Genomic DNA, 6,341 nt, shown 5'->3' on the forward strand with positions numbered 1-6,341 from the left:
ATTTGGAACAAATCGTATTTCACGTCAGTTGGGCAAATTCGGATGTTATCATGGTCTAACTGATCGCTCAATTACCGAACTGATCACACGAAAACAACAATCAGTTTGGTTTGAGCAGCTGCGGTATTTTGGTTATATCTCTCAGCTCGATTATCGAAACGAAGAGATTCAGTATGCGTTGGAAAGATAAGACAAAAATCTACAAATCATTCTAAGAAGTCAAAGTTTGAATCGAAGCTTACGATGCTGATAAATGACGATGAAGCTACTGGTTCTGCATAAACTGAAATCAGCTATGCTGATTTCAGCACATCAGCTGAAACTGAACCAACTGAACCAGCTGCTGACCAGCTGACCAACCAACTGAACTGAACCAGCAGTTGACCAACTGAACTGAACCAGTTGCTGACCAGTTGAACTGAACGACCAGTTGAGTTGACCAGAGTTGACCAGTTGACCAAAATTGACCAGTCGGGAAAATGCCCAGCAAGCTGAATTTGACCGTTGCAATCTCGGAAACAGTACAGAAACTTTTCAAACGGTCATATTCTTGTGTCTAACGTATATAACATTGTTGGGGCTTATAAATACAACATATTAAAGATCAAACAACAGATTTGGAAGAGGATTCAAAGCATGGGTAGTTAGCATGAAGAAATCAGCTAGTTGAGAGCAGAAGTCCTTGTGTGAGGATACATTTGAGATGTAAACTGTAACTGATATATTCCTCACACACGATCACTCACACGTATACGAGAGAGTTGAATTCACAGATTAGTTGAGTGAGTCTTGCACAAAGACGTAAAACTTGTGTATGTAGTCTTTGCATATGAGACATTAAACAATATGCTGATTGTGAGGTGCTGCCTACAATCTTGAGTGCTAGGAGTTTAGTTTAAGCAGTGGGTAAGTTCTAGCTGAATGGGTTTGTACAAGGTGTTGTATAAATCAAAGTCTTCTAGTGAATCCTTCCCAAGGGGAAGAAGGGGTGACGTAGGAGTGTTGAAATCTCCGAATATCCATAAACAAATTCGTATCTATTTGTTTATTGCATTTACTTATCATTTTCATAGTTTTAAAGATGCATTGTTGAAGCATTTTATGTGTTCTTCAAATACCAAAATATTGCATACCAAGTATTTGATAAAATGCTTCAACTGAAATACTTTTGCTCATTCAACTTGCATATTTTTTAAATGCTTTACAAAAGATTTAATCGGTTTCTATGAAGGAGTATCTTCCGCTTGGTTTTAACCAAACTCGATTTAATTCGTCGGTGTTCAATATTTCAAGAACCGAGCTATTGTAGCTCAACGGTGATCCCCTAATCGATCCTATCAAGTGGTATCAGAGCGGGTTGTTTTTGAAATAACATTGAAACTGATTTTGATGTTTAAAATTCGAAATTTCAGATTTTTTACACATATATATGCAAAACTGAATTTTCGCGCAGCTTGCAGCGACCGTAGGAAAAAATGGCATATCTCCTTGCTCGAGTGTCCAAATGACGAACCGCTTTTTGCGTTGCAAACTAGACTTGTAGAGGTTTACAGCGGTATAAAATTTGCAGCCTAATTATGCACGAGAAAATACAGTTTATTTGTTGAAGACAGAGCATATGTGCTGCAGCACAAAATGAGCCATGGAGAAAATTGGTTAGTTTATCCCTCTTCTTTTACATTTTTCAAAATTTCTAAAATATAGGGGGAGAACTCATTATAATTTTAATGAGTAGATTATTTTTAAAAATTGAGGGGGAGAAAATTTTGTTTAAATGTTTTGAAAATATGACTTTTTGATTCAAACAAAAAGAGGGAGAAATATGTTAATTGAGTTGATTGTTTATCCAAGTTTTGTGATCATCAAAAAGGGGGAGATTGTTGGAACTTTTCAAGTTCGCAATTTTGATTTTGATGTTAACAAAACTTGTTATTGTGTTTCTAACATATTTACTCAAGTGTGAAGTTGCAAACACAAGAAGCAAGCTGAAACTGAATTTTGCACAAACTGAATTTCTGGCGAGCTTCGGTTTTTTGATGATATCTCCCAGCTGGATGATTGAAATGACAATCCGCCAATTGGAATAATTAGAAAACTCAATTTGGAACAAATCGTATTCCACGTCAGTTGGGCAAAATCGGATGTTATCATGGTCTAACGGATCGCTCAATTACAGAACTGATCACACGAAAACAACAATCAGTTGGGTTTGAGCAGCCGCGGTATTTTGGTCATATCTCTCAGCTCGATTATTGAAACGAAGCGATTAAGTATGCGTTGGAAAGATAAGACAAAGATCTACAAATCGGTCTGAGAAGTCAAAGTCTGAATCGAACCTGACGATGCTGATAAATGACGATGAATCTACTGGTTCTGCACAAACTGAAATCAGCTAGGCTGATTTCAGCACATCAGCTGAAACTGAACCAACTGAACCAGCTGCTGACCAGCTGACCATCCAACTAAACTGAACCAGCAGTTGACCAACTGAACTGAACCAGTTGCTGACCAGTTGAACTGAACGACCAGTTGAGTTGACCAGTTGAGCAGAGTTGACCAGTCGGGAAAATGCCCAGCAAGCTGAATTTGACCGTTGCAATCTCGGAAACAGAACAGAAACTTTTTAAACTGTCATATTCTTGTGTCTAATGTATATATCATTGTTGGAGCTTATAAATACAACATATTTAAGATCAAACAACAGCTTTGGAAGAGGATTCAAAGCATGGGCAGCTAGCATGAAGAAATCAGCTAGTTGAGAGCAGAAGCCCTTGTGTGAGGATACATTTGAGATGTACACTGTAACTGATATATTCCTCACACACAATCACTCACACATATACGAGAGAGTTGAAGTTCACAGATTAGTTGAATGAGTCTTGCACAAAGACGTAAAACTTGTGTATGTAGTCTTTGCATATGAGACATTAAACAATATGCTGATTGTGAGGTGCTGCCTACAATCTTGAGTGCTATGAATTCAGTTTAGGCAGTGGGTAAGTCCTAGCTGAATGGGTTTGTACAAGGTGTTGTATAAATCAAAGTCTTCTAGTGAATCCTTCCCAAGGGGAAGAAGGGGTGACGTAGGAGTGTTGAAATCTCCGAACATCCATAAACAAATTTGTGTCTATTTGTTTATTTCATTTACTTATCATTTTCATAGTTTTAAAGATGCATTGTTGAAGCATTTTATGTGTTCTTCAAATACCAAAATATTGCATACCAAGTATTTGATAAAATGCTTCAACTGAAATACTTTTGCTCATTCAACTTGCATATATTTTAAATGCTTTACAAAAGATTTAATCGGTTTCGACGAAGGAGTATCATCCGCTTGTTTTTAACCAAACTCGATTTAATTCGTCGGTGTTCAATATTTCAAGAACCGAGCTATTGCAGCTCAACGGTGATCCCCTAATCGATCCTAACATAATGAATGATATAGAATAGATAGAGGAAGGATGGGTAGAATAGAAAGTTGATCTTGATTCAAATAGGTAATGGAAATGGAGAAACGGTATGAAAACGGTGGCAGTAGTTGTGGTTTTTGGCATAATGATTAGTATATTGATCCAAACGGTTTGAGGCCACTTCCATTAGAAAGATAAGATATAATGCTATAACTTTCATGTTTTGAGTTTTGTTCAAATCATTAGGGAAGACGAGCCAAAAGTGGCCCGAAGTGTATCTTGTGTTTTGTCGTTCCTACAATGACACATGTTGGGCGAATGAGCATAACTTTTAACTCAGACCTTCAAATGACATGAGGCCAATTGGAGATGCAAGCCAAGACATAGAGTTACAACGTTCATGTTTTACCACTTTTTTCTAATTATGAATGGAAGAGGCGTTTCGGAAGCGATCTTTATTGTAACAGTGCGCAGAGCGCGCTCGAGCGGCAAGATTTGACCGCCCGAGCGGGGATCATTCTGGACTTTTGGTTTTGGACAGTATGGTCCGCTCTAGGGCTCTAATATATGACCGCCCGAGCGCTCAGCATAGTGTAAAAACGTGTTTTGGGTTATTTTAGGCATAAAATCGAAGGAGACTCATTATTTCCTCATTTTCCTTCTCTTCTTTCTCTTCTCCGTCGATTGAAGGCTAGGGTTCTTCTTTTCTTCTCCTCTCATTAAATCAAGCAATTAATCTTCAATCTGGAGTTGAAAATTCATCTTTTTAGTGAAAGAAGCAAAGGTAAGTGGTTTTTCCTTCTTGTTCTTAAGTTATTGATAGATGGTAAATTTGGGGGATTATAGTTGTGATTGATGTATTGGATTAAATGATCATTTAAAGTTATTATTTGGGTGTTGATGGTTAATTATTGGGTTTATTGTTGTAGGATCATCGTCAAGGTTTAGGAAATCAATTGCTCCAAGTGTAGTAAGTGGAATCATTTTTTAAATGCATCACATTATCATATATATATATATATATCAGGAATAGAAATCGAAAGATATATGTATGCATATGTATATATGGTAGTGCAATTGTATGCATTTTTTAATGGAAGGAGTTAAACTTTAAATGGTGCCTCTAATGAGTTCGATAAAATGCCTGAATGAAGTTTTATATAATTGAATAATTGGATTGATAGTGATAGTAGCGGTGTTTCCTCTGACAATTCTAAACCCGCAATGTAATTGGTCAATTAACAATGAATACATGTGATCTCTTATAAGATGCATTTTATGCAGAGGTACATGTCCTTACTATAAGATTCGTTTTTACTAGCAATGAATGAACTATCTTATAAGAACTATAAATTCTTCAGTTAATCAATGAAAGTGAATATCATCCCTGTGTATGGTTGTATTATGATTCTTTACGGGTGATATTAAATGATGTTTCGACATTTAAGAAAGGAGGAGGATAATGTTTTAAATAAAATGAAATTGATGCTACATTTTATGTTTTACAAGAAAATGATATATATGTATATTGTTAGTATTGATTCCATTTGTTGAGTTTTATACTCATTCCAGTTATGTTCATGTGATGCGGGCACAGGTAAGAAAGACGGATTATCCCTGAGTTGTCGAAGCGAGAGAAGGGCATATGCCAAACTTTGGAGATTGTGTTTGGATGCTATTTTTGATGTTTTAAGCTTTTGTTTATTTTGGGAAGCATTTCGAATATTGTTTTGTCTTTGAATTAAATATATGTGTAGATACTTGATTCACTGGTATCTGATATATATGAAAATCTTTTGCATGTGTTTTATGTGTTGCTTGAGGCAGGTGGCATGTCCTAATTGCGGGGAGAAGTTGCCCAATTTTTTTTTAAAATTACACATATTCTCCAAATTATATTTAAAATCTTTCACAATGATTATGCATTTTAGTCACAAGTGATACATTTAGTGGTATCAGAGCCTGGTTTCGGACCAATGATTTGGCTTATGACTTCCTCTGTTGTCGACAATTCGGTATGCATGCACCTGCGTTATTTGATATAATATGGATATGTAGCCTCAATAATTATGATATGTTATGTGTGGAAATGGTTTTAAACTAATATGTATTATAGGATAATGCCGCCTAAACGTAAAGCATCAGAAGGGCATGATAGTTCATCATCTAGAGTGGTTGATTAATTTAACAATTTACTGAAAGAACATGGCAAGGTACACGACGATCAAATCCAGCAACTCTTACGGATGCAGAATGCAGGGCGAGGGAGAGAGAGCAGGTGAGGCCCGAGCCCAATAGTGAAGGCGTATACGAAAGATTTCGTAAGTTGATGCCACCAGTATTTGATGGTAGCACTGATCCCATGGTCGCCTTGGAATGGGTCATAGCCGTGGAGGCTATTTATGATTATCTTCAGCTTTATGATAAAGATGGAGTCAGTTGTGCAATTTTTATACTGACCAAGACGACGAGGATTTGGTGGGACGCCACCAAGGTATCAGTTGTTATCTCGGCACTCAAGTGACGAGAGTTTAAAGATTTATTCTATGAAAAATATTTTTATCGAGATGTTCGAAGTCAGAAACTGAAGGAATTTCTAGAACTGAGGCAAGGAAATATGTCAATGCAATAGTATAGTCTCAAATTCTAAGAAGGGTGTCAGTTTGCCCATATCTGGCCAGTTATGCACTGAAAAGGGCGAGCATTTTCTGAGAGGTGTCCAAGCTGAAATTAAAAGAGACGTTCTGTAACGACCATGGGCTATCCCGATCTGGGCTCCACTAAGGGCCTTCGTCCCTCACGGGTTTTTTCATGCGCCAACTCATAGGACTTCTCCAGGATTGCTTTGCCAAGACCTATATGTCCAGGAGTTCTTGTGTTCGAATCCTGGGAAGGTAAAAGCTCCAGTGCCTGGGCTGGAGAAATTCTATG

This window comes from Primulina eburnea, chromosome 15, assembly GCF_022965805.1.
Source record: "Primulina eburnea isolate SZY01 chromosome 15, ASM2296580v1, whole genome shotgun sequence".
NCBI classification, from domain to species: Eukaryota; Viridiplantae; Streptophyta; class Magnoliopsida; order Lamiales; family Gesneriaceae; genus Primulina; species Primulina eburnea.